At 56.1% G+C, this 8523-nt stretch overlaps 1 protein-coding gene across 2 annotated transcripts in view; it reads right to left on the bottom strand.

The window, feature by feature from the left end:
- CAPZB (capping protein (actin filament) muscle Z-line, beta) overlaps positions 1-8523 on the bottom strand; it is an 84606-nt gene that overhangs the window by 42974 nt on the left and 33109 nt on the right. The gene's annotated exons all lie outside the window — the stretch shown is intronic.

Consider the following 8523-nt stretch of genomic DNA (forward strand, 5'->3'; position numbering starts at 1 on the left):
GACTATACAGTCCATGAAATTCTCCAGGCCAGAATACTGGAGTGGGTAGCTGTTCCCTTCTCCAGGGGATCTTCCCAACCCAGGGATTGAACCCAGGACTCCTGCATTGCAGGTGGATTCTTTACCAGCTGAGCCACAAAGAAAGCCCAAGAAAACTGGAGTGGGTAGCCTATCCCTTCTCCAGCGGATCTTCCTGACCCAGGAATCGAACAGGGGTCTCCTGCATTGCAGGCAGATTCTTTACCAACTGTGCTACTAGGAAAGCCCACAGATGTGAGAGTTGGACTATAAAGAAGGCTGAGTGTTGAAGGATTGATGCTTTTGAACTGTGGTGTTGGAGAAGACTCTTGAGAGTCCCTTGGACTGCAAGGAGATCAAACCACTCCATCCTAAAGGAAACTAACCCTGAATATTCATTGGAAGGACTGATGCTGAAGCTCCAATACTAACCGCTTTCCAGCGGAAAGAGCCAACTCACTGGAAGAGACCCTGATGCTGGGAAAGATCGAGGACAGGAGGAGAAGGGGATGACAGAGGATGAGATGGTTAGATAGCATCAACTACTCAACAGACATGAATCTGAGAAAACTCCAAGAGACGGTGGAGGACACAGGAGCCTGGTGTGCTGTAGTCCATGGGGTTGCAAAGGGCAGGACACGACTTAGCAACTGAACAAGCAGGCCCAAGGTACGCCCGCTGGGAAATGACCCCACCACAGCTCAGCTATGGAAGGCCACAGAGTCTTTCACCTAGAAAAGTCCAAATCAAGGTGAGGAAGATTTTAGTAGCTTCCGCCCAGGGCAGCTGGGATTTGAAGTGGCCCTGCTTTCCTATTGGTGGCCACGTGAAATGGCCCCAGGCACCTGTGTGCCTGCCTAGCATGTGATAGCCTCTCCCTGGTGTCACTGTTCCACTGGGCTGGAATCTTGGCTTACCTGTTGGGCCCTGACGCTACTGCTACTGCTAAGTCGCTTTAGTTGTGTATGACTCTGTGCGACCCCATCACAGCAGTCCATTAGGCTCCACTGTTCCTGGGACTTTCCAGGCAAGAACATTGGAGCGGGTTGCCATTTCCTTCTCCAATGCATTAAAGTGAAAAGTGAAAGTGAAGTCGCTCAGTCGTGTCTGACTCTTAGTGACCCCATGGACTGCAGCCCACCAGGCTCCTCCGTCCAGGCCAGAGTACTGGAGTGGGGTGCCACTGCCCTGACGCTACTGGCCTGATTGACCCTGGATTATAGTAAAGACTAAGCAAACAGGCTCTGAAGTCGCACTTCCTCATTCTACTCCTCACTGGCCTCTTGGCCTGGGGCAACTTACTGGACTTCTTTACCACCTGCAGAGTGGGGAAAAGAAGAACCAACCCAGCTGGGGGTGACGCCTTCACTCGGGACTCAGCGCAGTGCCCAGTGGAGGGCGAGTGTGCTCATGCTGTTCCCAGCAGCAGTCCCAGCCTAGATCACAACTGAACGAACTGTAGCGCCCCAGGTGCTGGAGGGAAACGCACCGCTGAGAGCCAGCTCTGTCCAGAGCCACACTGCCCTCTCCCCCCAGGCCTGCCGTGGGCAGCCAGGTCTCCAACACAGGACGCTCCCAAGATGATGGGATTTGGTATAAAAAGGCTTGACTTCACTCCTATCCAAGAGGCTAACGTGTAGAACAAAGGTATTTCAGTAATTTCTTCCAAGCACTTATACTAACATTGAAACCATTATTTTTTTTTTTTAAACACTGATTTTTCACTCTCCCCAGAAGGTAAGTTTTTCCAGGGCAAGGACTTTGATCCTGTTCACCACTGAATCCTCGGTCTCCGGACAGTGAATGGCACACAGAAAGCCCTTGAAACTCGGCAGGGGTGGGGAGAAAGGGAGGACTTTCACAGCACGTGTGTGGGGGGGTGTGTGTGTGTGTGTGCGCACTAAGTAGTTCCAGTCGAATCCGACTCTCTCCGTGGGATGCCACGCCCTCCTCCAGGGGATCTTCCTGACCCTGAGAGTGAACCCACATCTCCTGCGCTGGCAGGCGGGTTCTCCAGTGCTAGCACCATCTAGAAGCCCCTCTTACAACATGGGGCCTCCCAGAGGTCAAGCAGCTTTACATTAATAACTTGATGAGCAACAAGAATCTTCACCCAGAGTGTCTGGTCAAGAACTAAACTTTGATGGTTACCAACGACAATGTCAGTGTGGCTCCAACCAGGCATCTCAAACGCAAGCCGGTGATGTGGTTCCAGAGCAGCAGAGACAGCGGGAGTCTTAGCGCAAGTCCTGGGTGTGTGCGTGTATGTGTGTGTTGTGGGTGTGTACGCGGGAGTCTTAGTGGAAGTCCTGGGGGTGTGTGTCCTTGGGGGGTGTGTGTGTGTATGTGTCTGTATGCGGGAGTCTTAGTGGACATCCTGGGTGTGTGTGTCCTGGGTATGTGTGTGTGTGTGTATGTGTACGCGGGAGTCTTAGTGGTGGAAGTCCTGGGGGTGTGTGTGTGTGTGTGTTGTGGGTGTGTGTACACGGGAGTCTTAGTGGAAGTCCTGGGTGTGTGTGTCCTGGGTGTGTGGGTGTATGAGTGTGTCCTGGGTGTGTGTGTGTATGTGTCTGTATGCGGGAGTCAGTGGAAGTCCTGGGTGTGTGGGTGTGTTTGTTACCACACGACCCCAAGGAACACAGCCACAGTGCAGACTGAGAACCTAGAGCCCTGGGTTCGCGCCCCTGCCTGCTGCTGACTCGCCACGTGGGCCCCGGCTGGGCCCGAGGCGGTTTGTCTGGCAAACAGCAGGGGAGCTGCATCAGACACAGACGGCTGCTGCGCTGCAGCAGGAGCCTCACGGCTTCAGTGCAGACAATTCGGGTAGAGAAAGACTCTCGTCAAAATGACGCTACGTTGTTCGCATGGGTAAACGTATTCACGCTTTATTTGAGAATGCCTTATTTTTTTGCAGGGGGGCAGGGGGTGTTAAAACGTCTGAAATTTTATGAGAGGATGGGTTTTGTTTTAAAGGTTCACAACCCAATGACCTCCTCCTCCTCTTTTTTAAATGTTTCTGGGCTGGTTAAAGCAAAAAAAACAAGGCAACCAGTTTTCTACAGAGTGGGATCCAGTCCTCCCTACGGCCCAAGCAGATCTGGGTACTTTCTAGGTCGGCATAAAGGCGTAGGAGCACTTCCCGCCACCCCACTTTGTGACTCAAGTCCTTCGAAGAACAAAGCAGATTAAAGCACAGGGTAGGGGGCTGATCCGTGGGACCGGCCGTCAGCAACAGCTGTGCCTGCTGCCCGCCCGGCCTCCTTTCCTACTCCTGTCACAGGGCTCCTCCGTCCACACGGTCGGCCAGGGCTGATCTCCATGCTGCCAGCACCCACCATGGGCAACCAGAGGGCCTCAGCCGCTGCTGTATGCGGGAAGAGTGCTTCCGGGCCGCGGGGGGCGGTGGACGGCTTGCCTTCTCTCTGCCAGGGCAGCTGGGCCGGGGGTGCAGCAGGCATCCGGAGACCCCCTCCCTGCGTTCCTGGGCACGGCAGAGCCGTGGAGACCGTACCTGAGTGCCCGGATCTGGCCCACCTGGAAGGTCTGCGCCTGGACTTCTCAGAATCTGTGGCCGGGAACTACCCCGCCTCAGGAAAACACACATCTGAACTGCGACTCACAAAGCCACAGTGGAGCACAGACACATTCAGGGCACTTGTGAGTGATGGCTGACTCGCCCAACGGTGAGAAGCACCTGGCGGTGACTCGCCCCAATGATTCTCCACCCTCACTGGTACAAAAAATTTCTGCCTCCCGGATAAACTCTCAACTTGGGCCACATCCTTGCATACGACTTCGCTCCACCAGTCCTGTTTCTCTGATCAAAAATAAGATGCTCTTTAAGAATAACCTTACTGTTGTCACGGGGAAGGGGGAGTGTGGACTTCAGGGTGAGCCTCCACATCCGCACAAGCGCGGCTGCCCCAGGGCGCAGCAGTCCCGAGGTCGGATGCGTCCTAATCCCCTCTCCCCTCCCCTCCACTTCCACCTGCGCCCTCGCAAACAACCACCCTGTCCTACGCACTGTTCCAGGACATAGAAGTCTGAGCACGTGTTCTTCCACTTAAAAACCCTCCCTGCTGCTGGATAAGGGAATGCACTGGTCAGTTACATTCTTATTTCAGATACATAATGAATAATATTTTAGTATAAGAATGCCTGGCTTCCCTGGTGGCTCAGATGGTAAAGCGTCTGCCTGCAATGCGGGAGACCCGGGTTCAATCCCTGGGTGGGGAAGATCTCCTAGAGAAGGGAATGGCAACCCACTCCAGTACTCTTGCCTGGAAAATCCCAGATGGAGAAGCCTGGTAGGTTACATTCATGGGGTTGCGAAGAGTTGGACACGACTAAGCAACTTCACTCCAACTTCATCATAAGTATGTCTAATAATACTGATCCTACGATATTGATCCTACCACCCCTGCAGGGATCAGCCGAAACTCCCAACTTCTGTATCAAGATGCCAAATTCTTTGGATTCCTGCGGTGACATGGATGTCAACTGAACCCCAAGCGCTCTGGGGACGGCTGTCCTAACACTGGCCTTGGCTACCATGTTACTCCTTCCTCTGCACCTAGCGCTCTTCACCGAGCCCTGAGTCGGTGCTCCTAGAGGCTGGTCCCCCAGCCCCGAGCCAGTGACGCACACACTGGCGGGTGCTCCTGCGTGCTCATGAAAGTGGGTGTCAATCCTATGATCTGAGGCCACAGGGCAGATGCAGAAAAAAACGGTTTATCTCTGAAATCCAGTCAATCAGTTAATAACTCTCTCCCTGCACTCATCCCAACCCTACCCTGCCTCCTCCTCTTGTCAAATGCTTAGAACGGGGAAGAAATCACATTAAGTCTCAGGGATCGCGAGCTTGCAAGCAATTTAAACGGACGGACAGGTCCAGACAAAGCCGGGAGACCCCTTCAGTGTGCTGTCCTCTGCGGCCTCGGGGCCGAGGCAGGCCTCTCGACCGCCCGAGGGCGGATGGTTTCTGTCCAGGCTGCCCATCCGATCTGCTTAACGGCCTTTGAGAGCAATGTCCAGAAAACACAAAGGTGTCAGACCAATCCAAGCTGTTGGGGGGGATTTAAGCCTAATTCCAAGTGACGTGGAATAATAAACAATGCTGCCTGGGCCAAGACAGCCATCCCGCCCTCCTCCTGGCGGTCAAGTTCAGCCCCTACCACTGGTACCCAACCCCCATCCAGCTCACGGGTGCCCACGGGCCACAGCAAAGACAGGCGACACGGGCGGGGGCAGTAAGAAGCCCAGAAGATGGAAGGCAGGAAGGGCCAGCAGGCCTATATCCACTGTCTCAGGGGACACCGTAAGCGTGAGAAGAATCAAGAGGAGGAGGGTGGAGCTGCCGGCGCCTGGTGGGGCTTTCCGGGCACTGTAAACTCTGCAACTCTGCCAGCGTCGCCTCCTTGAATCCTCCGAACAGCCCTGCATACAGACTCGGTCATGGTCCCTCTTCCAAAGAAGGGCCTTAGAGAAGTCACATGCCCCAAGTCACACAGCTCCCAGCCAGTGTCTAAGAAAAGACACGTGAGATGCATCTGGGTTAAAAAAAAACAACAACGGGAATTACATCCCCTCTCGCTGTTGCCCCGGACGGCATACTTTCCCACTATCGAGCCCAACAGCTGATCACATGAAGAGATACAAATCAGAAGCTTCCGGCCACGAGCGAGGCTGGTGTTCGGGCCGCCATATGGTTCTACTTTGTCTCTTCCCCTTCTCCATTAGTTATTAATGTTGAAAAAAACTGCTCAACCAGAAAGAGAAACTCGAGATGAACCTTTAAAAAAAAAACGCACAAAAGCCAGGCCAGCTCAACTCCATGGATAACCTAATTCATGGCGCCCCATACCTCACTTTTTGTTTTTTTTTTTTTTAATAGGGCCAAATGAACACATTCTGTCTTCTGATCTGCCCGCTGGCTGAGAGCCCGCCACCAGAGAGATAAGAATCGAAAACAGGCCCTGCTCGCTGGGTTGCACGCTCAGATTGGGGACATGGCCGCAATCACGGCTGGGCAGAGCGCGGCGGGCCCGCTCCCCGGCAGAGCGCAGCGGGTCAAGATGCCGGAGCTCCCTGCCCGCGGCCGGCAGAGGTCTCTGCTTACAACCTGTTCCTTTTATTTTTTCCAGGGCCTCAAACTTGCCCCGATTCTCCCTAATAAAAGTTTGGAAATGAGAGTGTTTCTAATGACACACACACCTGCGTCAGAAATCCACCCTATGGGGTGGCATTCTGAAAAACACCAACCCCAAATCAAAGCCAGGCTCAAATCCTTGGTCTGCCACTTCCTGGGGTCTGCAGCGCCTGCCTCTATGGCCCTGAGTACCAGGCGCGTGAGGTGCCGTGGGTTCAGAGGCGGACGAGGTGGATGGGCGCAGCCCTGCTCTTGCAAAGCGCTCTCCAGCCGCTGGAAACAGGCAAGGCAGGAGGAGCCTCCCCAAGGGCTGAGGGCCGTGACGGGAAGGGGACCGCAGGGGTCAGTGACCGGGAGGCAGACTGAGAGGACCAGGAGTGAAGGAGCGGGGAGGCGCTGCCTGGGGAGAGGGGAGCCGGCATGGGGCCTCGGCGAGGACCTGGAGGAGACACGCGTCCAGGGGGCTGGGGCGGGACCTAGGCCGGGGGAGCAGAGCCTGTGCGCCCCTGTCAGTGTGACTCCAGCCCTCGCACTGTCTTATAAACCGCCACCCCCGCCAGCCTCCCAGGTTTAAGGACACACTCGAGGACCCATCTGTGAAATCAGGCCCAGGGCGCCTCCAGAGCCCATGGGAGGTAAGAGACCCCCGCCCCAACCTCCTGCTCAGGGTGGAGGACACAAGTCCTCCCACGACTGCCCGGCGGCAGTGCTGTCGCCAGAGCACTCTGGGCCCTGGAAGCCAAGTTTCCAAGTGAACTGGCCTCTGCCCCCAACAGGGGGCCCGCACCCCTCCCTGTAAGTCTGCAGGGAGGGTCTGCTGAGGGCGCAGGGGGACACCCAGGGCCCTGCTCATCGCAGGAGCCCTCAACCCTGTCACCACGGGATGGAATGCCCTCGAGCGCCTCCTCTGGGGCGAGGCTGGGCTCCCCAAGACTCCACACCCCCGCCCCCGTGGAGGGGGAGACCCGAGTGCAGGCAGCAGCTCACACAGCCAGCCAGCAGCGGGGGGTGGGGGACAGGGCCGTGAGCCCCAGACTCCAACCCAGGGGCGCCAGAGCCCAGGCCCTGACGGGTGGACACAGCGAGGGGCTGCCGCTCCCACCGCCCCTCTGGGGGCTCCGGAGGGAAGAGAGCTGGGGAGGACCTGGGGTCTGCACGCCCCTGCCTGCCCTCCTTCACTCCTGCTGCACCGCGGGCTGGGATCCCCGCACCACCCAGCATGGCCCGACCCCAAGGCTGCCAGCCCTCCTCGTGTCTCATGTCCTGACCGTCTCCCAGTGAAACTATCGAAGGACTTGCAGGGCAATGCTCTTTCAGTGCAAGTTCAGACTATTCTTCATCTGAAGACTGAGCACTTTGAGAGTGCTCTTTGAAGGAGGGCTTCCCAGGAGGCTCAGAGGTAAAGAATATGCCTGCAACGCAGGAGACGCAGGTTCAGTCTCTGGGTCGGGAAGAGTCTCTGGAGGAGGAAATGGCAACCTGCTCCAGTGCCTCTGCCTGGGAAATCCCATGGACACAGGAGCCTGGTGGGCCACAGTCCATGGAGTCACACAAGAGGCGGACACGACTTACTGATTAAACACCACCACCACTTGGAAGGAAAACGAGAACTGCACGTGATGAGCATTAAGTAGCAACTTCCCGACTTCGGCAACATTATAACGGGCGTGAGCTGTGCCCCTTGCGTCCGGGCCCCGGCTCGAGCGCCATACCAGCACGCACTGCCCGCCGGGTTCTGGCGCCAAGGGTCTAACACACGTGCAGCTGCCAATGTTCGGGAATCGGTTCCGATCAACAGTTTACTCTGCTCAGAGATCCACTTTTCACATGCCATTAACGACAGAGAGCTTTCTCAGCAAACAATAAGCCCGCGCTCCTTCTCTTAGGCAGGTGCCTCAAACCACCCCCAGATGGGGGTAATAAAAACTCCCCAAATAATAAACAAAGGCAGACTTCCTGGGCTAGGTTTCAGCCACTCATCCCCCAGGGCTTAGCCTCCTGGAAGCGCGCAGCCTGGAATGAGAGGCCAGAGGGTTTTTCTAAGGGAGGGTCAGAACAAAGAGGAGACAGGCTGAAAAGAGAAATTAGAATCAGGGCGCGCGGGCCACCCCGGGGCACACACCAGACTCCCGTTTTCCACGTGTGACCCTACGCTTCCCAAAGCGGCGGACCAGGTGCTCGGCGCCTAATTAAATTCGCCGTTCCCTGGCCAGCAGTGACCTCATCACCTGTGCACACGGAGGGGCCAGGGTGTTCCCAAGCTGCCTGCCTCTCTAAGGAAGAGCTGGCCCCCCAGGGATTGGGCACACTACACAAGCACCTTCAAGAAGTCAGAAACGGAGACTCACTGTGTCGCG

This window comes from Bison bison, unplaced genomic scaffold, assembly GCF_000754665.1.
Source record: "Bison bison bison isolate TAMUID 2011002044 unplaced genomic scaffold, Bison_UMD1.0 scf7180017864516, whole genome shotgun sequence".
Lineage (NCBI taxonomy): Eukaryota > Metazoa > Chordata > Mammalia > Artiodactyla > Bovidae > Bison > Bison bison.